Genomic DNA, 27944 nt, shown 5'->3' with positions numbered 1-27944 from the left:
GGCCCGATAGGAAACACAGTAGAGTGCAAGAGTGCCTGTTTCTCAAAAGCAGAGTGTTGTTCTTGTAAGGCCGACTGGAGTTCAATACAACTTCCTAAACAGAGTTGATTCACATTGAGTTTCAAGTTCTAGCATTAAGTGTTAATTCAGGGTAAGAACACCACTATTGTGCTATTCTGGCCATAAACAGTGCAAATAGCACTCGCGTCTGTTCCCAGCAAATACAGTGTTTTGGAATGAAGAGAAGCTCCTGTTTTACTTAGTTTCCAATACTGAGTTGAACTAGATATGCCCCGTTTGTGTAGGAAGCACAGTTCTCTTGTTCTGAGCTAGCTCACTGTACTGGCCCTATAGGAAACACAGTAGATTGCAAGAGTGCCTGTTTCTCAAAAGCAGAGTGTTTTACTTGTAAGGCCGACTGGGTTTCAATACAACTGCCTAAAGGGAGTTGATTCACATTGAGTTTCAAGTTCTAGCATTAAGTGTTAATTCAGGGTAAGAACACCACTATTGTGCTATTCTGGCCATAAACAGTGCAAATAGCACTCACGTCTGTTCCCAGCAAATACAGTGTATTGGACAGAAGAGAAGCTCCTGTTTTACTTAGTTTCCAATACTGAGTTGAACTAGATATGCCCCGTTTGTGTAGGAAACACAGTTCTCTTTTTCTGAGCTAGCTCACTGTACTGACCCTATAGGAAACACAGTAGAGTGCAAGAGTGCCTGTTTCTCAAAAGCAGAGTGTTTTTCTTGTAAGGCCGACTGGGGTTCAATACAACTTCCTAAACGGAGTTGATTCACATTGAGTTTCAAGTTCTAGCATTAAGTGTTAATTCAGGGTAAGAACACCACTATTGTGCTATTCTGGCCATAATCAGTGCAAATAGCACTCGCGTCTGTTCCCAGCAAATACAGTGTTTTGGACTGAAGAGAAGCTCCTGTTTTACTTAGCTTCCAATACTGAGTTGAACTAGATATGCCCCGTTTGTGTAGGAAACACAGTTCTCTTGTTCTGAGCTAGCTCACTGTACTGGCCCTATAGGAAACACAGTAGATTGCAAGAGTTCCTGTTTCTCAAAAGCAGAGTGTTTTACTTGTAAGGCCGACTGGGCTTCAATACAACTGCCGAAAGGGAGTTGATTCACATTGAGTTTCAAGTTCTAGCATTAAGTGTTAATTCAGGGTAAGAACACCACTATTGTGCTATTCTGGCCATAAAAAGTGCAAATAGCACTCGCGTCTGTTCCCAGCAAATACAGTGTTTTGGACTGAAGAGAAGCTCCTGTTTTACTTAGTTTCCAATACTGAGTTGAACTAGATATGCCCCGTTTGTGTAGGAAGCATAGTTCCTTTGTTCTGAGCTAGCTCACTGTACTGGCCCGATAGGAAACACAGTAGAGTGCAAGAGTGCCTGTTTCTCAAAAGCAGAGTGTTGTTCTTGTAAGGCCGACTGGAGTTCAATACAACTTCCTAAACAGAGTTGATTCACATTGAGTTTCAAGTTCTAGCATTAAGTGTTAATTCAGGGTAAGAACACCACTATTGTGCTATTCTGGCCATAAACAGTGCAAATAGCACTCGCGTCTGTTCCCAGCAAATACAGTGTTTTGGAATGAAGAGAAGCTCCTGTTTTACTTAGTTTCCAATACTGAGTTGAACTAGATATGCCCCGTTTGTGTAGGAAGCACAGTTCTCTTGTTCTGAGCTAGCTCACTGTACTGGCCCTATAGGAAACACAGTAGATTGCAAGAGTGCCTGTTTCTCAAAAGCAGAGTGTTTTACTTGTAAGGCCGACTGGGTTTCAATACAACTGCCTAAAGGGAGTTGATTCACATTGAGTTTCAAGTTCTAGCATTAAGTGTTAATTCAGGGTAAGAACACCACTATTGTGCTATTCTGGCCATAAACAGTGCAAATAGCACTCACGTCTGTTCCCAGCAAATACAGTGTATTGGACAGAAGAGAAGCTCCTGTTTTACTTAGTTTCCAATACTGAGTTGAACTAGATATGCCCCGTTTGTGTAGGAAACACAGTTCTCTTTTTCTGAGCTAGCTCACTGTACTGACCCTATAGGAAACACAGTAGAGTGCAAGAGTGCCTGTTTCTCAAAAGCAGAGTGTTTTTCTTGTAAGGCCGACTGGGGTTCAATACAACTTCCTAAACGGAGTTGATTCACATTGAGTTTCAAGTTCTAGCATTAAGTGTTAATTCAGGGTAAGAACACCACTATTGTGCTATTCTGGCCATAATCAGTGCAAATAGCACTCGCGTCTGTTCCCAGCAAATACAGTGTTTTGGACTGAAGAGAAGCTCCTGTTTTACTTAGCTTCCAATACTGAGTTGAACTAGATATGCCCCGTTTGTGTAGGAAACACAGTTCTCTTGTTCTGAGCTAGCTCACTGTACTGGCCCTATAGGAAACACAGTAGATTGCAAGAGTTCCTGTTTCTCAAAAGCAGAGTGTTTTACTTGTAAGGCCGACTGGGCTTCAATACAACTGCCGAAAGGGAGTTGATTCACATTGAGTTTCAAGTTCTAGCATTAAGTGTTAATTCAGGGTAAGAACACCACTATTGTGCTATTCTGGCCATAAACAGTGCAAATAGCACTGGCGTCTCTTCCCAGCAAATACAGTGTTTTGGACTGAAGAGAAGCTCCTGTTTTACTTAGTTTCCAATACTGAGTTGAACTACATATGCCCCGTTTGTGTAGGAAGCACAGTTCTCTTGTTCTGACTAGCTCACTGTACTGGCACTATAGGAAACACAGTAGAGTGCATGAGTGCCTGTTTCTCAAACGCAGAGTGTTTTTCTTGTAAGGAAGACTGGGGTTCAATACAACTTCCTAAACGGAGTTGATTCCCATTGAGTTTCAAGTTCTAGCATTAAGTGTTAATTCAGGGTAAGAACACCACTATTGTGCTATTCTGGCCATAAAAAGTGCAAATAGCACTCGCGTCTGTTCCCAGCAAATACAGTGTTTTGGACTGAAGAGAAGCTCCTGTTTTACTTAGTTTCCAATACTGAGTTGAACTAGATATGCCCCGTTTGTGTAGGAAGCATAGTTCCTTTGTTCTGAGCTAGCTCACTGTACTGGCCCGATAGGAAACACAGTAGAGTGCAAGAGTGCCTGTTTCTCAAAAGCAGAGTGTTGTTCTTGTAAGGCCGACTGGAGTTCAATACAACTTCCTAAACGGAGTTGATTCACATTGAGTTTCAAGTTCTAGCATTAAGTGTTAATTCAGGGTAAGAACACCACTATTGTGCTATTCTGGCCATAAACAGTGCAAATAGCACTCGCGTCTGTTCCCAGCAAATACAGTGTTTTGGAATGAAGAGAAGCTCCTGTTTTACTTAGTTTCCAATACTGAGTTGAACTAGATATGCCCCGTTTGTGTAGGAAGCACAGTTCTCTTGTTCTGAGCTAGCTCACTGTACTGGCCCTATAGGAAACACAGTAGATTGCAAGAGTGCCTGTTTCTCAAAAGCAGAGTGTTTTACTTGTAAGGCCGACTGGGTTTCAATACAACTGCCTAAAGGGAGTTGATTCACATTGAGTTTCAAGTTCTAGCATTAAGTGTTAATTCAGGGTAAGAACACCACTATTGTGCTATTCTGGCCATAAACAGTGCAAATAGCACTCACGTCTGTTCCCAGCAAATACAGTGTATTGGACAGAAGAGAAGCTCCTGTTTTACTTAGTTTCCAATACTGAGTTGAACTAGATATGCCCCGTTTGTGTAGGAAACACAGTTCTCTTTTTCTGAGCTAGCTCACTGTACTGACCCTATAGGAAACACAGTAGAGTGCAAGAGTGCCTGTTTCTCAAAAGCAGAGTGTTTTTCTTGTAAGGCCGACTGGGGTTCAATACAACTTCCTAAACGGAGTTGATTCACATTGAGTTTCAAGTTCTAGCATTAAGTGTTAATTCAGGGTAAGAACACCACTATTGTGCTATTCTGGCCATAATCAGTGCAAATAGCACTCGCGTCTGTTCCCAGCAAATACAGTGTTTTGGACTGAAGAGAAGCTCCTGTTTTACTTAGCTTCCAATACTGAGTTGAACTAGATATGCCCCGTTTGTGTAGGAAACACAGTTCTCTTGTTCTGAGCTAGCTCACTGTACTGGCCCTATAGGATTCAAAGTAGAGTGCAAGAGTGCCTGATTCTCAAAAGCAAAGTGTTTTTCTTGTAAGGACGACTTTGGTTCAATACAACTTCCTAAACGGAGTTGATTCACATTGAGTTTCATGTTGTAGCATTAAGTGTTAATTCAGGGTAGAACACCACTATTGTGCTATTCTGGCCATAAACAGTGCAAATAGCACTCACGTCTGTTCCCAGCAAATACAGTGTATTGGACAGAAGAGAAGCTCCTGTTTTACTTAGTTTCCAATACTGAGTTGAACTAGATATGCCCCGTTTGTGTAGGAAACACAGTTCTCTTTTTCTGAGCTAGCTCACTGTACTGACCCTATAGGAAACACAGTAGAGTGCAAGAGTGCCTGTTTCTCAAAAGCAGAGTGTTTTTCTTGTAAGGCTGACTGGGGTTCAATACAACTTCCTAAACGGAGTTGATTCACATTGAGTTTCAAGTTCTAGCATTAAGTGTTAATTCAGGGTAAGAACACCACTATTGTGCTATTCTGGCCATAATCAGTGCAAATAGCACTCGCGTCTGTTCCCAGCAAATACAGTGTTTTGGACTGAAGAGAAGCTCCTGTTTTACTTAGCTTCCAATACTGAGTTGAACTAGATATGCCCCGTTTGTGTAGGAAACACAGTTCTCTTGTTCTGAGCTAGCTCACTGTACTGGCCCTATAGGATTCAAAGTAGAGTGCAAGAGTGCCTGATTCTCAAAAGCAAAGTGTTTTTCTTGTAAGGACGACTTTGGTTCAATACAACTTCCTAAACGGAGTTGATTCACATTGAGTTTCATGTTGTAGCATTAAGTGTTAATTCAGGGTAGAACACCACTATTGTGCTATTCTGGCCATAAACAGTGCAAATAGCACTCGCGTCTGTTCCCAGCAAATACAGTGTATTGGACAGAAGAGAAGCTCCTGTTTTACTTAGTTTCCAATACTGAGTTGAAGTAGATATGCCCAGTTTGTGTAGGAAGCACAGTTCTCTTGTTCTGAGCTAGCTCACTGTACTGGCCCTATAGGAAACACAGTAGAGTGCAAGAGTGCCTGTTTCTCAAAAGCAGAGTGTTTTTCTTGTAAGGCCGACTGGGGTTCAATACAACTTCCTAAATGGAGTTGATTCACATTGAGTTTCAAGTTCTAGCATTAAGTGATAATTCAGGGTAAGAACACCACTATTGTGCTATTCTGGCCATAAACAGTGCAAATAGCACTCGTGTCTGTTCCCAGCAAATACAGTGTATTGGAATGAAGAGAAGCTCTTGTTTTACTTAGTTTCCAATATTGAGTTGAACTAGATATGCCCCGTTTGTGTAGGAAGCACAGTTCTCTTGTTCTGAGCTAGCTCACTGTACTGGCCCTATAGGAAACACAGTAGATTGCAAGAGTGCCTGTTTCTCAAAAGCAGAGTGTTTTTCTTGTAAGGAGGACTGGGCTTCAATACAACTGCCTAAAGGGAGTTGATTCACATTGAGTTTCAAGTTCTAGCATTAAGTGTTAATTCAGGGTAAGAACACCACTATTGTGCTATTCTGGCCATAAACAGTGCAAATAGCACTCACGTCTGTTCCCAGCAAATACAGTGTATTGGACAGAAGAGAAGCTCCTGTTTTACTTAGTTTCCAATACTGAGTTGAACTAGATATGCCCCGATTGTGTAGGAAGCACAGTTCTCTTGTTCTGAGCTAGCTCACTGTACTGGCCCTATAGGAAACACAGTAGAGTGCAAGAGTGCCTGTTTCTCAAAAGCAGAGTGTTTTTCTTGTAAGGCCGACTGGGGTTCAATACAACTTCCTAAACGGAGTTGATTCACATTGAGTTTCAAGTTCTAGCATTAAGTGTTAATTCAGGGTAAGAACACCACTATTGTGGTGTTCTGGCCATAAACAGTGCAAATAGCACTCGCGTCTGTTCCCAGCAAATACAGTGTTTTGGACTGAAGAGAAGCTCCTGTTTTACTTAGTTTCCAATACTGAGTTGAACTAGATATTCCCCGTTTGTGTAGGAAGCATAGTTCTCTTTTTCTGAGCTAGCTCACTGTACTGGCCCTATAGGAAACACAGTAGAGTGCAAGAGTGCCTGTTTCTCAAAAGCAGAGTGTTTTTCTTGTAAGGCCGACTGGGGTTCAATAAAACTTCCTAAACGGAGTTGATTCACATTGAGTTTCAAGTTCTAGCATTAAGTGTTAATTCAGGGTAAGAACACCACTATTGTGCTATTCTCGCCATAAACAGTGCAAATAGCACTCGCGTCTGTTCCCAGCAAACACAGTGTATTGGACTGAAGTTCTCTTAGTTTCCAATACTGAGTTGAACTAGATATGCCCCGTTTGTGTAGGAAGCACAGTTCTCTTGTTCTGAGCTAGCTCACTGTACTGGCAGTATAGGAAACACAGTAGAGTGCAAGAATGCTTGTTTCTCAAAAGCAGAGTGTTTTTCTTGTAAGACCGACTAGGGTTCAATACAACTGCCTAAACGGAGTTGATTCACATTGAGTTTCAAGTTCTAGCATTAGGTGTTAATTCAGGGTAAGAACACCACTGTTGTGCTATTCTGGCTAAAAACAGTGCAAATAGCACTCACGTCTGTTCCCAGCAAATACAGTGTATTGGACTGAAGAGAAGCTCCTGTTTTACTTAGTTTCCAATACTGAGTTGAACTAGATATGCCCAGATTGTGTAGGAAGCACAGTTCTCTTGTTCTGAGCTAGCTCACTGTACTGGCCCTATAGGAAACACAGTAGAGTGCAAGAGTGCCTGTTTCTCAAAAGCAGAGTGTTTTTCTTGTAAGGCCGACTGGGGTTCAATACAACTTCCTAAACGGAGTTGATTCACATTGAGTTTCAAGTTCTAGCATTAAGTGTTAATTCAGGGTAAGAACACCACTATTGTGCTATTCTGGCCATAAACAGTGCAAATAGCACTCGCGTCTGTTCCCAGCAAATACAGTGTATTGGACTGAAGAGAAGCTCCTGTTTTACTTAGTTTCCAATACTGAGTTGAACTAGATATGCCCCGTTTGTGTAGGAAGCACAGTTCCCTTGTTCTGAGCTAGCTCACTGTACTGGCCCTATAGGAAACACAGTAGAGTGCAAGATTGCCTGTTTCTCAAAAGCAGAGTGTTTTTCTTATAAGGCCGACTGGGGTTCAATACAACTTCCTAAACGGAGTTGATTCACATTGAGTTTCAAGTTCTAGCATTAAGTGTTAATTCAGGGTAAGAACACCACTATTGTGCTATTCTGGCCATAAACAGTGCAAATAGCACTCGCGTCTGTTCCCAGCAAATACAGTGTTTTGGACTGAAGAGAAGCTTCTGTTTTACTTAGTTTCCAATACTGAGTTGAATTAGATATGCCCCATTTGTGTAGGAAGCACAGTTCTCTTGTTCTGAGCTAGCTCACTGTACTAGTCGTATAGGAAACACAGTAGAGTGCAAGAGTGCCTTTTTCTCAAAAGCAGAGTGTTTTTCTTGTAAGGCCGACTGGGTTTCAATAAAACTTCCTAAACGGAGTTGATTCACATTGAGTTTCAAGTTCTAGCATTAAGTGTTAATTCAGGGTAAGAACACCACTGTTGTTCTATTCTGGCCATAAACAGTTCAAATAGCACTCACGTCTGTTCCCAGCAAATACAGTGTTTTGGACTGAAGAGAAGCACCTGTTTTACTTAGTTTCCAATCCTGAGTTGAACTAGATATGCCCCGTTTGCGTAGGAAACACAGTTCTCTTGTTCTGAGCTAGCTCACTGTACTGGCCCTATAGGAAACACAGTAGAGTGCAAGAGTGCCTGTTTCTCAAAAGCAGATTGTTATTCTTGTAAGGCCGACTGGGGTTCAATACAACTTCCTAAACGGAGTTGATTCACATTGAGTTTCAAGTTCTAGCATTAAGTGTTAATTCAGGGTAAGAACACCACTATTGTGCTATTCTGGCCATAAACAGTTCAAATAGCACTCACGTCTGTTCCCAGCAAATACAGTGTTTTGGACTGAAGAGAAGCTCCTGTTTTACTTAGTTTCCAATCCTGAGTTGAACTAGATATGCCCCGTTTGCGTAGGAAGCACAGTTCTCTTGTTCTGAGCTAGCTCACTGTACTGGCCCTATAGGAAACACAGTAGAGTGCAAGAGTGCCTGTTTCACAAAAACAGAGTGTTTTTCTTGTAAGGCCGCCTGGGGTTCAATACAACTTCCTAAACGGAGTTGATTCACATTGAGTTTCAACTTCTAGCATTAAGTGTTAATTCAGGGTAAGAACACCACTATTGTGCTATTCTGGCCATAAACAGTGCAAATAGCACTCGCGTCTGTTCCCAGCAAATACAGTGTTTTCGACTGAAGAGAAGCTCCTGTTTTACTTAGTTTCCAATACTGAGTTGAACTAGATATGCCCAGATTGTGTAGGAAGCACAGTTCTCTTGTTCTGAGCTAGCTCACTGTACTGGCCCTATAGGAAACACAGTAGAGTGCAAGAGTGCCTGTTTCTCAAAAGTAGAGTGTTTTTCTTGTAAGGCCGACTGGGGTTCAATACAACTTCTTAAACGGAGTTGATTCACATTGAGATTCAAGTTCTAGCATTAAGTGTTAATTCAGGGTAAGAACACCACTGTTGTGCTATTCTGGCCATAAACAGTTCAAATAGCACTCACGTCTGTTCCCAGCAAATACAGTGTTTTGGACTGAAGAGAAGCTCCTGTTTTGCTTAGTTTCCAATACTGAGTTGAACTAGATATGCCCCGTTTGTGTAGGAAGCACAGTTCTCTTGTTCTGAGCTAGCTCACTGTACTGGCACTATAGGAAACACAGTAGAGTGCAAGAGTGCCTGTTTCTCAAAAGCAGAGTGTTTTGCTTGTAAGGCCGACTGTGGTTCAATACAACTTCCTAAACGGAGTTGATTCCCATTGAGTTTCAAGTTCTAGCATTAAGTGTTAATTCAGGGTAAGAACACCACTATTGTGCTATTCTGGCCATAAACAGTGCAAATAGCACTCACGTCTATTCCCAGCAAATACAGTGTTTTGGACTGAAAAGAAGCTCCTGTTTTACTTAGGTTCCAATACTGAGTTGAACTAGAAAAGCCCCGTTTGTGTAGGAAGCACAGTTCTCTTGTTCTGAGCTAGCTCACTGTACTGGCCCTATAGGAAACATATTAGACTGCAAGAGTGCCTGTTTCTCAAAAGCGGAGTGTTATTCTTGTAAGGCCGACTGGTGTTCAATACATCTTCCTAAACGGAGTTGATTCACATTGAGTTTCAAGTTCTAGCATTAAGTGTTAATTCATGGTAAGAACACCACTATTGTGCTGTTCTGGCCATTAACAGTGCAAATAGCACTCGCGTCTGTTCCCAGCAAATACAGTGTATTGGATTGAAGAGAAGCTCCTGTTTTACTTAGTTTCCAATACTGAGTTGAACTAGATATGCCCAGATTGTGTAGGAAGCACAGTTCTCTTGTTCTGAGCTAGCTCACTGTACTGGCCCTATAGGAAACACAGTAGAGTGCAAGAGTGCCTGTTTCTCAAAATCAGAGTGTTTTTCTTGTAAGGCCGACTGGGGTTCAATACAACTTCTTAAACGGAGTTGATTCACATTGAGATTCAAGTTCTAGCATTAAGTGTTAATTCAGGGTAAGAACACCACTGTTGTGCTATTCTGGCTATAAACAGTTCAAATAGCACTCACGTCTGTTCCCAGCAAATACAGTGTTTTGGACTGAAGAGAAGCACCTGTTTTACTTAGTTTCCAATCCTGAGTTGAACTAGATATGCCCCGTTTGTGTAGGAAGCACAGTTCTCTTGTTCTGAGCTAGCTCACTGTACTGGCCCTATAGGAAACACAGTAGAGTGCAAGAGTGCCTGTTTCTCAAAAGCAGAGTGTTTTTCTTGTAAGGCCGACTGGGGTTCAATACAACTTCCTAAACGGAATTGATTCACATTGAGTTTCAAGTTCTAGCATTAAGTGTTAATTCAGGGTAAGAACACCACTATTGTGCTATTCTGGCCATAAACAGTGCAAATAGCACTCGCGTCTGTTCCCAGCAAATACAGTGTTTTGGACTGAAGAGAAGCTCCTGTTTTACTTAGTTTCCAATACTGAGTTGAACTAGATATGCCCAGATTGTGTAGGAAGCACAGTTCTCTTGTTCTGAGCTAGCTCACTGTACTGGCCCTATAGGAAACACAGTAGAGTGCAAGAGTGCCTGTTTCTCAAAAGCAGAGTGTTTTTCTTGTAAGGCCGACTGGAGTTCAATACAAATTCTTAAACGGAGTTGATTCACATTGAGTTTCAAGTTCTAGCATTAAGTGTTAATTCAGGTTAAGAACACAACTGTTGTGCTATTCTGGCCATAAACAGTTCAAATAGCACTCACGTCTGTTCCCAGCAAATACAGTGTTTTGGACTGAAGAGAAGCACCTGTTTTACTTAGTTTCCAATCCTGAGTTGAACTAGATATGCCCCGTTTGTGTAGGAAACACAGTTCTCTTGTTCTGAGCTAGCTCACTGTACTGGCCCTATAGGAAACACAGTAGATTGCAAGATTGCCTGTTTCTCAAAAGCAGAGTGTTTTTCTTGTAAGGCCGACTGGGGTTCAATACAACTTCCTAAACGGAGTTGATTCACATTGAGTTTCAAGTTCTAGCATTAAGTGTTAATTCAGGGTAAGAACACCACTATTGTGCTATTCTGGCCATAAACAGTGCAAATAGCACTCATGTCTATTCCCAGCAAATACTGTGTTTTGGACTGAAAAGAAGCTCCTGTTTTACTTAGGTTCCAATACTGAGTTGAACTAGAAAAGCCCCGTTTGTGTAGGAAGCACAGTTCTCTTGTTCTGAGCTAGCTCACTGTACTGGCCCTATAGGAAACACAGTAGATTGCAAGATTGCCTGTTTCTCAAAAGCAGAGTGTTTTTCTTATAAGGCCGACTGGGGTTCAATACAACTTCCTAAACGGAGTTGATTCACATTGAGTTTCAAGTTCTAGCATTAAGTGTTAATTCAGGGTAAGAACACCACTATTGTGCTATTCTGGCCATAAACAGTGCAAATAGCACTCATGTCTATTCCCAGCAAATACTGTGTTTTGGACTGAAAAGAAGCTCCTGTTTTACTTAGGTTCCAATACTGAGTTAAACTAGAAAAGCCCCGTTTGTGTAGGAAGCACAGTTCTCTTGTTCTGAGCTAGCTCACTGTACTGGCCCTATAGGAAACACATTAGACTGCAAGAGTGCCTGTTTCTCAAAAGCGGAGTGTTATTCTTGTAAGGCCGACTGGTGTTCAATACATCTTCCTAAACGGAGTTGATTCACATTGAGTTTCAAGTTCTAGCATTAAGTGTTAATTCATGGTAAGAACACCACTATTGTGCTGTTCTGGCCATTAACAGTGCAAATAGCACTCGCGTCTGTTCCCAGCAAATACAGTGTATTGGATTGAAGAGAAGCTCCTGTTTTACTTAGTTTCCAATACTGAGTTGAACTAGATATGCCCAGATTGTGTAGGAAGCACAGTTCTCTTGTTCTGAGCTAGCTCACTGTACTGGCCCTATAGGAAACACAGTAGAGTGCAAGAGTGCCTGTTTCTCAAAAGCAGAGTGTTTTTCTTGTAAGGCCGACTGGGGTTCAATACAACTTCTTAAACGGAGTTGATTCACATTGAGATTCAAGTTCTAGCATTAAGTGTAAATTCAGGGTAAGAACACAACTGTTGTGCTATTCTGGCCATAAACAGTTCAAATAGCACTCACATCTGTTCCCAGCAAATACAGTGTTTTGGACTGAAGAGAAGCACCTGTTTTACTTAGTTTCCAATCCTGAGTTGAACTAGTTATGCCCCGTTTGTGTAGGAAACACAGTTCTCTTGTTCTGAGCTAGCTCACTGTACTGGCCCTATAGGAAACACAGTAGAGTGCAAGAGTGCCTGTTTCTCAAAAGCAGAGTGTTTTTCTTGTAAGGCCGACTGGGGTTCAATACAACTGCCTAAACGGAGTTGATTCACATTGAGTTTCAAGTTCTAGCATTAAGTGTTAATTCAGGGTAAGAACACCACTATTGTGCTATTCTGGCCATAAACAGTGCAAATAGCACTCACGTCTGTTCCCAGCAAATACAGTGTATTGGACAGAAGAGAAGCTCCTGTTTTACTTAGTTTCCAATACTGAGTTGAACTAGATATGCCCCGTTTGTGTAGGAAACACAGTTCTCTTTTTCTGAGCTAGCTCACTGTACTGACCCTATAGGAAACACAGTAGAGTGCAAGAGTGCCTGTTTCTCAAAAGCAGAGTGTTTTTCTTGTAAGGCTGACTGGGGTTCAATACAACTTCCTAAACGGAGTTGATTCACATTGAGTTTCAAGTTCTAGCATTAAGTGTTAATTCAGGGTAAGAACACCACTATTGTGCTATTCTGGCCATAATCAGTGCAAATAGCACTCGCGTCTGTTCCCAGCAAATACAGTGTTTTGGACTGAAGAGAAGCTCCTGTTTTACTTAGCTTCCAATACTGAGTTGAACTAGATATGCCCCGTTTGTGTAGGAAACACAGTTCTCTTGTTCTGAGCTAGCTCACTGTACTGGCCCTATAGGATTCAAAGTAGAGTGCAAGAGTGCCTGATTCTCAAAAGCAAAGTGTTTTTCTTGTAAGGACGACTTTGGTTCAATACAACTTCCTAAACGGAGTTGATTCACATTGAGTTTCATGTTGTAGCATTAAGTGTTAATTCAGGGTAGAACACCACTATTGTGCTATTCTGGCCATAAACAGTGCAAATAGCACTCGCGTCTGTTCCCAGCAAATACAGTGTATTGGACAGAAGAGAAGCTCCTGTTTTACTTAGTTTCCAATACTGAGTTGAAGTAGATATGCCCAGTTTGTGTAGGAAGCACAGTTCTCTTGTTCTGAGCTAGCTCACTGTACTGGCCCTATAGGAAACACAGTAGAGTGCAAGAGTGCCTGTTTCTCAAAAGCAGAGTGTTTTTCTTGTAAGGCCGACTGGGGTTCAATACAACTTCCTAAATGGAGTTGATTCACATTGAGTTTCAAGTTCTAGCATTAAGTGATAATTCAGGGTAAGAACACCACTATTGTGCTATTCTGGCCATAAACAGTGCAAATAGCACTCGTGTCTGTTCCCAGCAAATACAGTGTATTGGAATGAAGAGAAGCTCTTGTTTTACTTAGTTTCCAATATTGAGTTGAACTAGATATGCCCCGTTTGTGTAGGAAGCACAGTTCTCTTGTTCTGAGCTAGCTCACTGTACTGGCCCTATAGGAAACACAGTAGATTGCAAGAGTGCCTGTTTCTCAAAAGCAGAGTGTTTTTCTTGTAAGGAGGACTGGGCTTCAATACAACTGCCTAAAGGGAGTTGATTCACATTGAGTTTCAAGTTCTAGCATTAAGTGTTAATTCAGGGTAAGAACACCACTATTGTGCTATTCTGGCCATAAACAGTGCAAATAGCACTCACGTCTGTTCCCAGCAAATACAGTGTATTGGACAGAAGAGAAGCTCCTGTTTTACTTAGTTTCCAATACTGAGTTGAACTAGATATGCCCCGATTGTGTAGGAAGCACAGTTCTCTTGTTCTGAGCTAGCTCACTGTACTGGCCCTATAGGAAACACAGTAGAGTGCAAGAGTGCCTGTTTCTCAAAAGCAGAGTGTTTTTCTTGTAAGGCCGACTGGGGTTCAATACAACTTCCTAAACGGAGTTGATTCACATTGAGTTTCAAGTTCTAGCATTAAGTGTTAATTCAGGGTAAGAACACCACTATTGTGGTGTTCTGGCCATAAACAGTGCAAATAGCACTCGCGTCTGTTCCCAGCAAATACAGTGTTTTGGACTGAAGAGAAGCTCCTGTTTTACTTAGTTTCCAATACTGAGTTGAACTAGATATTCCCCGTTTGTGTAGGAAGCATAGTTCTCTTTTTCTGAGCTAGCTCACTGTACTGGCCCTATAGGAAACACAGTAGAGTGCAAGAGTGCCTGTTTCTCAAAAGCAGAGTGTTTTTCTTGTAAGGCCGACTGGGGTTCAATAAAACTTCCTAAACGGAGTTGATTCACATTGAGTTTCAAGTTCTAGCATTAAGTGTTAATTCAGGGTAAGAACACCACTATTGTGCTATTCTCGCCATAAACAGTGCAAATAGCACTCGCGTCTGTTCCCAGCAAACACAGTGTATTGGACTGAAGTTCTCTTAGTTTCCAATACTGAGTTGAACTAGATATGCCCCGTTTGTGTAGGAAGCACAGTTCTCTTGTTCTGAGCTAGCTCACTGTACTGGCAGTATAGGAAACACAGTAGAGTGCAAGAATGCTTGTTTCTCAAAAGCAGAGTGTTTTTCTTGTAAGACCGACTAGGGTTCAATACAACTGCCTAAACGGAGTTGATTCACATTGAGTTTCAAGTTCTAGCATTAGGTGTTAATTCAGGGTAAGAACACCACTGTTGTGCTATTCTGGCTAAAAACAGTGCAAATAGCACTCACGTCTGTTCCCAGCAAATACAGTGTATTGGACTGAAGAGAAGCTCCTGTTTTACTTAGTTTCCAATACTGAGTTGAACTAGATATGCCCAGATTGTGTAGGAAGCACAGTTCTCTTGTTCTGAGCTAGCTCACTGTACTGGCCCTATAGGAAACACAGTAGAGTGCAAGAGTGCCTGTTTCTCAAAAGCAGAGTGTTTTTCTTGTAAGGCCGACTGGGGTTCAATACAACTTCCTAAACGGAGTTGATTCACATTGAGTTTCAAGTTCTAGCATTAAGTGTTAATTCAGGGTAAGAACACCACTATTGTGCTATTCTGGCCATAAACAGTGCAAATAGCACTCGCGTCTGTTCCCAGCAAATACAGTGTATTGGACTGAAGAGAAGCTCCTGTTTTACTTAGTTTCCAATACTGAGTTGAACTAGATATGCCCCGTTTGTGTAGGAAGCACAGTTCCCTTGTTCTGAGCTAGCTCACTGTACTGGCCCTATAGGAAACACAGTAGAGTGCAAGATTGCCTGTTTCTCAAAAGCAGAGTGTTTTTCTTATAAGGCCGACTGGGGTTCAATACAACTTCCTAAACGGAGTTGATTCACATTGAGTTTCAAGTTCTAGCATTAAGTGTTAATTCAGGGTAAGAACACCACTATTGTGCTATTCTGGCCATAAACAGTGCAAATAGCACTCGCGTCTGTTCCCAGCAAATACAGTGTTTTGGACTGAAGAGAAGCTTCTGTTTTACTTAGTTTCCAATACTGAGTTGAATTAGATATGCCCCATTTGTGTAGGAAGCACAGTTCTCTTGTTCTGAGCTAGCTCACTGTACTAGTCGTATAGGAAACACAGTAGAGTGCAAGAGTGCCTTTTTCTCAAAAGCAGAGTGTTTTTCTTGTAAGGCCGACTGGGTTTCAATAAAACTTCCTAAACGGAGTTGATTCACATTGAGTTTCAAGTTCTAGCATTAAGTGTTAATTCAGGGTAAGAACACCACTGTTGTTCTATTCTGGCCATAAACAGTTCAAATAGCACTCACGTCTGTTCCCAGCAAATACAGTGTTTTGGACTGAAGAGAAGCACCTGTTTTACTTAGTTTCCAATCCTGAGTTGAACTAGATATGCCCCGTTTGCGTAGGAAACACAGTTCTCTTGTTCTGAGCTAGCTCACTGTACTGGCCCTATAGGAAACACAGTAGAGTGCAAGAGTGCCTGTTTCTCAAAAGCAGATTGTTATTCTTGTAAGGCCGACTGGGGTTCAATACAACTTCCTAAACGGAGTTGATTCACATTGAGTTTCAAGTTCTAGCATTAAGTGTTAATTCAGGGTAAGAACACCACTATTGTGCTATTCTGGCCATAAACAGTTCAAATAGCACTCACGTCTGTTCCCAGCAAATACAGTGTTTTGGACTGAAGAGAAGCTCCTGTTTTACTTAGTTTCCAATCCTGAGTTGAACTAGATATGCCCCGTTTGCGTAGGAAGCACAGTTCTCTTGTTCTGAGCTAGCTCACTGTACTGGCCCTATAGGAAACACAGTAGAGTGCAAGAGTGCCTGTTTCACAAAAACAGAGTGTTTTTCTTGTAAGGCCGCCTGGGGTTCAATACAACTTCCTAAACGGAGTTGATTCACATTGAGTTTCAACTTCTAGCATTAAGTGTTAATTCAGGGTAAGAACACCACTATTGTGCTATTCTGGCCATAAACAGTGCAAATAGCACTCGCGTCTGTTCCCAGCAAATACAGTGTTTTCGACTGAAGAGAAGCTCCTGTTTTACTTAGTTTCCAATACTGAGTTGAACTAGATATGCCCAGATTGTGTAGGAAGCACAGTTCTCTTGTTCTGAGCTAGCTCACTGTACTGGCCCTATAGGAAACACAGTAGAGTGCAAGAGTGCCTGTTTCTCAAAAGTAGAGTGTTTTTCTTGTAAGGCCGACTGGGGTTCAATACAACTTCTTAAACGGAGTTGATTCACATTGAGATTCAAGTTCTAGCATTAAGTGTTAATTCAGGGTAAGAACACCACTGTTGTGCTATTCTGGCCATAAACAGTTCAAATAGCACTCACGTCTGTTCCCAGCAAATACAGTGTTTTGGACTGAAGAGAAGCTCCTGTTTTGCTTAGTTTCCAATACTGAGTTGAACTAGATATGCCCCGTTTGTGTAGGAAGCACAGTTCTCTTGTTCTGAGCTAGCTCACTGTACTGGCACTATAGGAAACACAGTAGAGTGCAAGAGTGCCTGTTTCTCAAAAGCAGAGTGTTTTGCTTGTAAGGCCGACTGTGGTTCAATACAACTTCCTAAACGGAGTTGATTCCCATTGAGTTTCAAGTTCTAGCATTAAGTGTTAATTCAGGGTAAGAACACCACTATTGTGCTATTCTGGCCATAAACAGTGCAAATAGCACTCACGTCTATTCCCAGCAAATACAGTGTTTTGGACTGAAAAGAAGCTCCTGTTTTACTTAGGTTCCAATACTGAGTTGAACTAGAAAAGCCCCGTTTGTGTAGGAAGCACAGTTCTCTTGTTCTGAGCTAGCTCACTGTACTGGCCCTATAGGAAACATATTAGACTGCAAGAGTGCCTGTTTCTCAAAAGCGGAGTGTTATTCTTGTAAGGCCGACTGGTGTTCAATACATCTTCCTAAACGGAGTTGATTCACATTGAGTTTCAAGTTCTAGCATTAAGTGTTAATTCATGGTAAGAACACCACTATTGTGCTGTTCTGGCCATTAACAGTGCAAATAGCACTCGCGTCTGTTCCCAGCAAATACAGTGTATTGGATTGAAGAGAAGCTCCTGTTTTACTTAGTTTCCAATACTGAGTTGAACTAGATATGCCCAGATTGTGTAGGAAGCACAGTTCTCTTGTTCTGAGCTAGCTCACTGTACTGGCCCTATAGGAAACACAGTAGAGTGCAAGAGTGCCTGTTTCTCAAAATCAGAGTGTTTTTCTTGTAAGGCCGACTGGGGTTCAATACAACTTCTTAAACGGAGTTGATTCACATTGAGATTCAAGTTCTAGCATTAAGTGTTAATTCAGGGTAAGAACACCACTGTTGTGCTATTCTGGCTATAAACAGTTCAAATAGCACTCACGTCTGTTCCCAGCAAATACAGTGTTTTGGACTGAAGAGAAGCACCTGTTTTACTTAGTTTCCAATCCTGAGTTGAACTAGATATGCCCCGTTTGTGTAGGAAGCACAGTTCTCTTGTTCTGAGCTAGCTCACTGTACTGGCCCTATAGGAAACACAGTAGAGTGCAAGAGTGCCTGTTTCTCAAAAGCAGAGTGTTTTTCTTGTAAGGCCGACTGGGGTTCAATACAACTTCCTAAACGGAATTGATTCACATTGAGTTTCAAGTTCTAGCATTAAGTGTTAATTCAGGGTAAGAACACCACTATTGTGCTATTCTGGCCATAAACAGTGCAAATAGCACTCGCGTCTGTTCCCAGCAAATACAGTGTTTTGGACTGAAGAGAAGCTCCTGTTTTACTTAGTTTCCAATACTGAGTTGAACTAGATATGCCCAGATTGTGTAGGAAGCACAGTTCTCTTGTTCTGAGCTAGCTCACTGTACTGGCCCTATAGGAAACACAGTAGAGTGCAAGAGTGCCTGTTTCTCAAAAGCAGAGTGTTTTTCTTGTAAGGCCGACTGGAGTTCAATACAAATTCTTAAACGGAGTTGATTCACATTGAGTTTCAAGTTCTAGCATTAAGTGTTAATTCAGGTTAAGAACACAACTGTTGTGCTATTCTGGCCATAAACAGTTCAAATAGCACTCACGTCTGTTCCCAGCAAATACAGTGTTTTGGACTGAAGAGAAGCACCTGTTTTACTTAGTTTCCAATCCTGAGTTGAACTAGATATGCCCCGTTTGTGTAGGAAACACAGTTCTCTTGTTCTGAGCTAGCTCACTGTACTGGCCCTATAGGAAACACAGTAGATTGCAAGATTGCCTGTTTCTCAAAAGCAGAGTGTTTTTCTTGTAAGGCCGACTGGGGTTCAATACAACTTCCTAAACGGAGTTGATTCACATTGAGTTTCAAGTTCTAGCATTAAGTGTTAATTCAGGGTAAGAACACCACTATTGTGCTATTCTGGCCATAAACAGTGCAAATAGCACTCATGTCTATTCCCAGCAAATACTGTGTTTTGGACTGAAAAGAAGCTCCTGTTTTACTTAGGTTCCAATACTGAGTTGAACTAGAAAAGCCCCGTTTGTGTAGGAAGCACAGTTCTCTTGTTCTGAGCTAGCTCACTGTACTGGCCCTATAGGAAACACAGTAGATTGCAAGATTGCCTGTTTCTCAAAAGCAGAGTGTTTTTCTTATAAGGCCGACTGGGGTTCAATACAACTTCCTAAACGGAGTTGATTCACATTGAGTTTCAAGTTCTAGCATTAAGTGTTAATTCAGGGTAAGAACACCACTATTGTGCTATTCTGGCCATAAACAGTGCAAATAGCACTCATGTCTATTCCCAGCAAATACTGTGTTTTGGACTGAAAAGAAGCTCCTGTTTTACTTAGGTTCCAATACTGAGTTAAACTAGAAAAGCCCCGTTTGTGTAGGAAGCACAGTTCTCTTGTTCTGAGCTAGCTCACTGTACTGGCCCTATAGGAAACACATTAGACTGCAAGAGTGCCTGTTTCTCAAAAGCGGAGTGTTATTCTTGTAAGGCCGACTGGTGTTCAATACATCTTCCTAAACGGAGTTGATTCACATTGAGTTTCAAGTTCTAGCATTAAGTGTTAATTCATGGTAAGAACACCACTATTGTGCTGTTCTGGCCATTAACAGTGCAAATAGCACTCGCGTCTGTTCCCAGCAAATACAGTGTATTGGATTGAAGAGAAGCTCCTGTTTTACTTAGTTTCCAATACTGAGTTGAACTAGATATGCCCAGATTGTGTAGGAAGCACAGTTCTCTTGTTCTGAGCTAGCTCACTGTACTGGCCCTATAGGAAACACAGTAGAGTGCAAGAGTGCCTGTTTCTCAAAAGCAGAGTGTTTTTCTTGTAAGGCCGACTGGGGTTCAATACAACTTCTTAAACGGAGTTGATTCACATTGAGATTCAAGTTCTAGCATTAAGTGTAAATTCAGGGTAAGAACACAACTGTTGTGCTATTCTGGCCATAAACAGTTCAAATAGCACTCACATCTGTTCCCAGCAAATACAGTGTTTTGGACTGAAGAGAAGCACCTGTTTTACTTAGTTTCCAATCCTGAGTTGAACTAGTTATGCCCCGTTTGTGTAGGAAACACAGTTCTCTTGTTCTGAGCTAGCTCACTGTACTGGCCCTATAGGAAACACAGTAGAGTGCAAGAGTGCCTGTTTCTCAAAAGCAGAGTGTTTTTCTTGTAAGGCCGACTGGGGTTCAATACAACTGCCTAAACGGAGTTGATTCACATTGAGTTTCAAGTTCTAGCATTAAGTGTTAATTCAGGGTAAGAACACCACTATTGTGCTATTCTGGCCATAAACAGTGCAAATAGCACTCACGTCTGTTCCCAGCAAATACAGTGTTTTGGACTGAAGAGAAGCTCCTGTTTTACTTAGTTTCCAATACTGAGTTGAACTAGATATGCCCAGATTGTGTAGGAAGCACAGTTCTCTTGTTCTGAGCTAGCTCACTGTACTGGCCCTATAGGAAACACAGTAGAGTGCAAGAGTGCCTGTTTCTCAAAAGCAGAGTGTTTTTCTTGTAAGACCGACTGGGGTTCAATACAACTTCCTAAACGGAGTTGATTCACATTGAGTTTCAAGTTCTAGCATTAAGTGTTAATTCAGGGTAAGAACACCACTATTGTGCTATTCTGGCCATAAACAGTACAAATAGCTCTCGCGTCTGTTCCCAGCAAATACAGTGTTTTGGACTGAAGAGAAGCTCCTGTTTTACTTAGTTTCCAATACTGAGTTGAACTAGATATGCCCCGTTTGTGTAGGAAACACAGTTCTCTTGTTCTGAGCTAGCTCACTGTACTGACCCTATAGGAAACACAGTAGAGTGCAAGAGTGCCTGTTTCTCAAAAGCAGAGTGTTTTTCTTGTAAGGCCGACTGGGGTCCAATACAACTTCCTAAACGGAGTTGATTCACATTGAGTTTCAAGTTCTAGCATTAAGTGTTAATTCAGGGTAAGAACACCACTATTGTGCTATTCTGGTCATAAACAGTGCATATAGCACTCGCGTCTGTTCCCAGCAAATACAGTGTTTTGGACTGAAGAGAAGCTCCTGTTTTACTTAGTTTCCAATACTGAGTTGAACTAGATATTACCCGTTTGTGTAGGAAGCACAGTTCTCTTTTTCTGAGCTAGCTCAATGTACTGGCCCTATAGGAAACACAGTAGAGTGCAAGAGTGCCTGTTTCTGAAAAGCAGAGTGTTTTTCTTGTAAGGCCGACTGGGGTTCAATACAACTGCCTAAAGGGAGTTGATTCACATTGAGTTTCAAGTTCTAGCATTAAGTGTTAATTCAGGGTAAGAACACCACTATTGTGCTATTCTTGACTTAAACAGTGCAAATAGCACTCACGTCTGTTCCCAGCAAATACAGTGTATTGGACAAAAGAGAAGCTCCTGTTTTACTTAGTTTCCAATACTGAGTTGAACTAGATATGCCCCGATTGTGTAGGAAGCACAGTTCTCTTGTTCTGAGCTAGCTCACTGTACTGGCACTATAGGAAACACAGTAGAGTGCAAGAGTGCCTGTTTCTCAAAAGCAGAGTGTTTTTCTTGTAAGGCCAACTGGGGTTCAATACAACTTCCTAAAAGGAGTTGATTCACATTGAGTTTCAAGTTCTAGCATTAAGTGTTAATTCAGGGTATGAACACAACTATTGTGGTGTTTTGGACTTAAACAGTGCAAATAGCACTCGCGTCTATTCCCAGCAAATACAGTGTTTTGGACTGAAGAGAAGCTCCTGTTTTACTTACTTTCCAATACTGAGTTGAACTAGAAAAGCCCCGTTTGTGTAGGAAGCACAGTTCTCTTGTTCTGAGCTAGCTCACTGTACTGGCCCTATAGGAAACACATTAGACTGCAAGAGTGCCTGTTTCTCAAAAGCGGAGTGTTATTCTTGTAAGGCCGACTGGGGTTCAACACATCTTCCTAAACGGAGTTGATTCACATTGAGTTTCAAGTTCTAGCATTAAGTGTTAATTCAGGGTAAGTACACCACTATTGTGCTGTTCTGGCCATTAACAGTGCAAATAGCACTCACGTCTGTTCCCAGCAAATACAGTGTTTTGGACTGAAGAGAAGCTCCTGTTTTACTTAGTTTCCAATACTGAGTTGAACTAGATATGCCCAGATTGTGTAGGAAGCACAGTTCTCTTGTTCTGTGCTAGATCACTGTACTGGCACTATAGGAAACACAGTAGAGTGCAAGAGTGCCTGTTTCTCAAAAGCAGAGTGTTTTTCTTGTAAGGCCGATTGGGGTTCAATACAACTTCCTAAACGGAGTTGATTCACACTGAGTTTCAAGTTCTAGCATTAAGTGTTAATTCAAGGTAAGAACACCACTATTGTGCTATTCTGGCCATAAACAGTACAAATAGCTCTCGCGTCTGTTCCCAGCAAATACAGTGTTTTGGACTGAAGAGAAGCTCCTGTTTTACTTAGTTTCCAATACTGAGTTGAACTAGATATGCCCCGTTTGTGTAGGAAGCACAGTTCTCTTGTTCTGAGCTAGCTCACTGTACTGGCTCTATAGGAAACACAGTAGAGTGCAAGAGTGCCTGTTTCTCAAAAGCAGAGTGTTTTTCTTGTAAGGCCGACTGTGGTTCAATACAACTTCCTAAACGGAGTTGATTCCCATTGAGTTTCAAGTTCTAGCATTAAGTGTTAATTCAGGGTAAGAACACCACTATTGTGCTATTCTGGCCATAAACAGTGCAAATAGCACTCACGTCTGTTCCCAGCAAATACAGTGTTTTGGACTGAAGAGAAGCTCCTGTTTTACTTAGTTTCCAATACTGAGTTGAACTAGATATGCCCAGATTGTGTAGGAAGCACAGTTCTCTTGTTCTGAGCTAGCTCACTGTACTGGCCCTATAGGAAACACAGTAGAGTGCAAGAGTGCCTGTTTCTCAAAAGCAGAGTGTTTTTCTTGTAAGGCCGACTGGGGTCCAATACAACTTCCTAAACGGAGTTGATTCACATTGAGTTTAAAGTTCTAGCATTAAGTGTTAATTCAGGGTAAGAACACCACTATTGTGCTATTCTGGCCATAAACAGTGCAAATAGCACTCGCGTCTGTTCCCAGCATATACAGTGTTTTGGACTGAAGAGAAGCTCCTGTTTTACTTAGTTTCCAATACTGAGTTGAACTAGATATTACCCGTTTGTGTAGGAAGCACAGTTCTCTTTTTCTGAGCTAGCTCACTGTACTGGCCCTATAGGAAATACAGTAGAGTGCAAGAGTGCCTGTTTCTCAAAAGCAGAGTGTTTTTCTTGTAAGGCCGACTGGGGTTCAATACAACTGCCTAAAGGGAGTTGATTCACATTGAGTTTCAAGTTCTAGCATTAAGTGTTAATTCAGGGTAAGAACACCACTATTGTGCTATTCTTGACTTAAACAGTGCAAATAGCACTCACGTCTGTTCCCAGCAAATACAGTGTATTGGACAAAAGAGAAGCTCCTGTTTTACTTAGTTTCCAATACTGAGTTGAACTAGAAAAGCCCCGATTGTGTAGGAAGCACAGTTCTCTTGTTCTGAGCTAGCTCACTGTAATGGCACTATAGGAAACACAGTAGAGTGCAAGAGTGCCTGTTTCTCAAAAGCAGAGTGTTTTTCTTGTAAGGCCAACTGGGGTTCAATACAACTTCCTAAAAGGAGTTGATTCACATTGAGTTTCAAGTTCTAGCATTAAGTGTTAATTCAGGGTATGAACACAACTATTGTGGTGTTTTGGACTTAAACAGTGCAAATAGCACTCGCGTCTATTCCCAGCAAATACAGTGTTTTGGACTGAAGAGAAGCTCCTGTTTTACTTAGTTTCCAATACTGAGTTGAACTAGAAAAGCCCCGTTTGTGTAGGAAGCACAGTTCTCTTGTTCTGAGCTAGCTCACTGTACTGGCCCTATAGGAAACACATTAGACTGCAAGAGTGCCTGTTTCTCAAAAGCGGAGTGTTATTCTTGTAAGGCCGACTGGGGTTCAACACATCTTCCTAAACGGAGTTGATTCACATTGAGTTTCAAGTTCTAGCATTAAGTGTTAATTCAGGGTAAGAACACCACTATTGTGCTGTTCTGGCCATTAACAGTGCAAATAGCACTCACGTCTGTTCCCAGCAAATACAATGTTTTGGACTGAAGAGAAGCTCCTGTTTTACTTAGTTTCCAATACTGAGTTGAACTAGATATGCCCCGTTTGTGTAGGAAACACAGTTCTCTTGTTCTGAGCTAGCTCACTGTACTGACCCTATAGGAAACACAGTAGAGTGCAAGAGTGCCTGTTTCTCAAAAGCAGAGTGTTTTGCTTGTAAGGCCGACTGGGGTTCAATACAACTTCCTAAACGGAGTTGATTCACATTGAGTTTCAAGTTCTAGCATTAAGTGTTAATTCAGGGTAAGAACACCACTATTGTGCTATTCTGGCCATAAACAGTGCAAATAGCACTCACGTCTGTTCCCAGCAAATACAGTCTTTTGGACTGAAGAGAAGCTCCTGTTTTACTTAGTTTCCAATACTGAGTTGAACTAGATATTACCCGTTTGTGTAGGAAGCACAGTTCTCTTTTTCTGAGCTATCTCACTGTACTGGCCCTATAGGAAACACAGTAGAGTGCAAGAGTGCCTGTTTCTCAAAAGCAGAGTGTTTTTCTTATAAGGCCGACTGGGGTTCAATAAAACTGCCTAAAGGGAGTTGATTCACATTGAGTTTCAAGTTCTAGCATTAAGTGTTAATTCAGGGTAAGAACACCCCTATTGTGCTATTCTTGACATAAACAGTGCAAATAGCACTCACGTCTGTTCCCAGCAAATACAGTGTATTGGACAGAAGAGAAGCTCCTGTTTTACTTAGTTTCCAATACTGAGTTGAACTAGATATGCCCCGATTGTGTAGGAAGCACAGTTCTCTTGTTCTGAGCTAGCTCACTGTACTGGCACTATAGGAAACACAGTAGAGTGCAAGAGTGCCTGTTTCTCAAAAGCAGAGTGTTTTTCTTGTAAGGCCAACTGGGGTTCAATACAACTTCCTAAACGGAGTTGATTCACATTGAGTTTCAAGTTCTAGCATTAAGTGTTAATTCAGGGTAAGAACACAACTATTGTGGTGTTTTGGCCTTAAACAGTGCAAATAGCACTCGCGTCTATTCCCAGCAAATACAGTGTTTTGGACTGAAGAGAAGCTCCTGTGTTACTTAGATTCCAATACTGAGTTGAACTAGAAAAGCCCCGTTTGTGTAGGAAGCACAGTTCTCTTGTTCTGAGCTAGCTCACTGTACTGGCCCTGTAGGAAACACATTAGACTGCAAGAGTGCCTGTTTCTCAAAAGCGGAGTGTTATTCTTGTAAGGCCGACTGGGGTTCAACACATCTTCCTAAACGGAGTTGATTCACATTGAGTTTCAAGTTCTAGCATTAAGTGTTAATTCAGGGTAAGAACACCACTATTGTGCTGTTCTGGCCATTAACAGTGCAAATAGCACTCACGTCTGTTCCCAGCAAATACAGTGTTTTGGACTGAAGAGAAGCTCCTGTTTTACTTAGTTTCCAATACTGAGTTGAACTAGATATGCCCAGATTGTGTAGGAAGCACAGTTCTCTTGTTCTGAGCTAGCTCACTGTACTGGCCCTATAGGAAACACAGTAGAGTGCAAGAGTGCCTGTTTCTCAAAAGCAGAGTGTTTTTCTTGTAAGGCCGACTGGGGTTCAATACAACTTCTTAAACGGAGTTGATTCACATTGAGATTCAAGTTCTAGCATTAAGTGTTAATTCAGGGTAAGAACACCACTGTTGTGCTATTCTGGCCATAAACAGTTCAAATAGCACTCACGTCTGTTCCCAGCAAATACAGTGTTTTGGACTGAAGAGAAGCACCTGTTTTACTTAGTTTCCAATCCTGAGTTGAACTAGAAATGCCCCGTTTGTGTAGGAAGCACAGTTCTCTTGTTCTGAGCTAGCTCACTGTACTGGCACTATAGGAAACACAGTAGAGTGCAAGAGTGCCTGTTTCTCAAAAGCAGAGTGTTTTTCTTGTAAGGCCGACTGGGGTTCAATAAAACTTCCTAAACGGAGTTGATTCACATTAAGTTTCAAGTTCTAGCATTAAGTGTTATTTCAGGGTAAGAACACCACTGTTGTGCTATTCTGGCCATAAACAGTGCAAATAGCACTCACGTCTGTTCCCAGCAAATACAGTGTTTTGGACTGAAGAAGCTCCTGTTTTACTTAGTTTCCAATACTGAGTTGAACTAGATATGCCCCGTTTGTGTAGGAAGCACAGTTCTCTTGTTCTGAGCTAGCTCACTGTACTGGCCCTATAGGAAACACAGTAGAGTGCAAGAGTGCCTGTTTCTCAAAAGCAGAGTGTTTTTCTTGTAAGGCCGACTGGGGTTCAATACAACTTCCTAAACGGAGTTGATTCACATTGAGTTTCAAGTTCTAGCATTAAGTGTTAATTCAGGGTAAGAACACCACTATTGTGCTATTCTGGCCATAAACAGTGCAAATAGCACTCACGTCTGTTCCCAGCAAATACAGTGTTTTGGACTGAAGAGAAGCTCCTGTTTTACTTAGTTTCCAATACTGAGTTGAACTAGATATGCCCAGATTGTGTAGGAAGCACAGTTCTCTTGTTCTGAGCTAGCTCACTGTACTGGCCCTATAGGAAACACAGTAGAGTGCAAGAGTGCCTGTTTCTCAAAAGCAGAGTGTTTTTCTTGTAAGGCCGACTGGGGTCCAATACAACTTCCTAAACGGAGTTGATTCACATTGAGTTTAAAGTTCTAGCATTAAGTGTTAATTCAGGGTAAGAACACCACTATTGTGCTATTCTGGCCATAAACAGTGCAAATAGCACTCGCGTCTGTTCCCAGCATATACAGTGTTTTGGACTGAAGAGAAGCTCCTGTTTTACTTAGTTTCCAATACTGAGTTGAACTAGATATTACCCGTTTGTGTAGGAAGCACAGTTCTCTTTTTCTGAGCTAGCTCACTGTACTGGCCCTATAGGAAACACAGTAGAGTGCAAGAGTGCCTGTTTCTCAAAAGCAGAGTGTTTTTCTTGTAAGGCCGACTGGGGTTCAATACAACTGCCTAAAGGGAGTTGATTCACATTGAGTTTCAAGTTCTAGCATTAAGTGTTAATTCAGGGTAAGAACACCACTATTGTGCTATTCTTGACTTAAACAGTGCAAATAGCACTCACGTCTGTTCCCAGCAAATACAGTGTATTGGACAAAAGAGAAGCTCCTGTTTTACTTAGTTTCCAATACTGAGTTGAACTAGATATGCCCCGATTGTGTAGGAAGCACAGTTCTCTTGTTCTGAGCTAGCTCACTGTACTGGCACTATAGGAAACACAGTAGAGTGCAAGAGTGCCTGTTTCTCAAAAGCAGAGTGTTTTTCTTGTAAGGCCAACTGGGGTTCAATACAACTTCCTAAAAGGAGTTGATTCACATTGAGTTTCAAGTTCTAGCATTAAGTGTTAATTCAGGGTATGAACACAACTATTGTGGTGTTTTGGACTTAAACAGTGCAAATAGCACTCGCGTCTATTCCCAGCAAATACAGTGTTTTGGACTGAAGAGAAGCTCCTGTTTTACTTAGTTTCCAATACTGAGTTGAACTAGAAAAGCCCCGTTTGTGTAGGAAGCACAGTTCTCTTGTTCTGAGCTAGCTCACTGTACTGGCCCTATAGGAAACACATTAGACTGCAAGAGTGCCTGTTTCTCAAAAGCGGAGTGTTATTCTTGTAAGGCCGACTGGGGTTCAACACATCTTCCTAAACGGAGTTGATTCACATTGAGTTTCAAGTTCTAGCATTAAGTGTTAATTCAGGGTAAGAACACCACTATTGTGCTGTTCTGGCCATTAACAGTGCAAATAGCACTCACGTCTGTTCCCAGCAAATACAGTGTTTTGGACTGAAGAGAAGCTCCTGTTTTACTTAGTTTCCAATACTGAGTTGAACTAGATATGCCCAGATTGTGTAGGAAGCACAGTTCTCTTGTTCTGTGCTAGATCACTGTACTGGCACTATAGGAAACACAGTAGAGTGCAAGAGTGCCTGTTTCTCAAAAGCAGAGTGTTTTTCTTGTAAGGCCGATTGGGGTTCAATACAACTTCCTAAACGGAGTTGATT

This window comes from Peromyscus maniculatus, chromosome 15 (assembly GCF_049852395.1).
Source record: "Peromyscus maniculatus bairdii isolate BWxNUB_F1_BW_parent chromosome 15, HU_Pman_BW_mat_3.1, whole genome shotgun sequence".
NCBI classification, from domain to species: Eukaryota; Metazoa; Chordata; class Mammalia; order Rodentia; family Cricetidae; genus Peromyscus; species Peromyscus maniculatus.
This window is presented reverse-complemented; position numbering follows the sequence as displayed.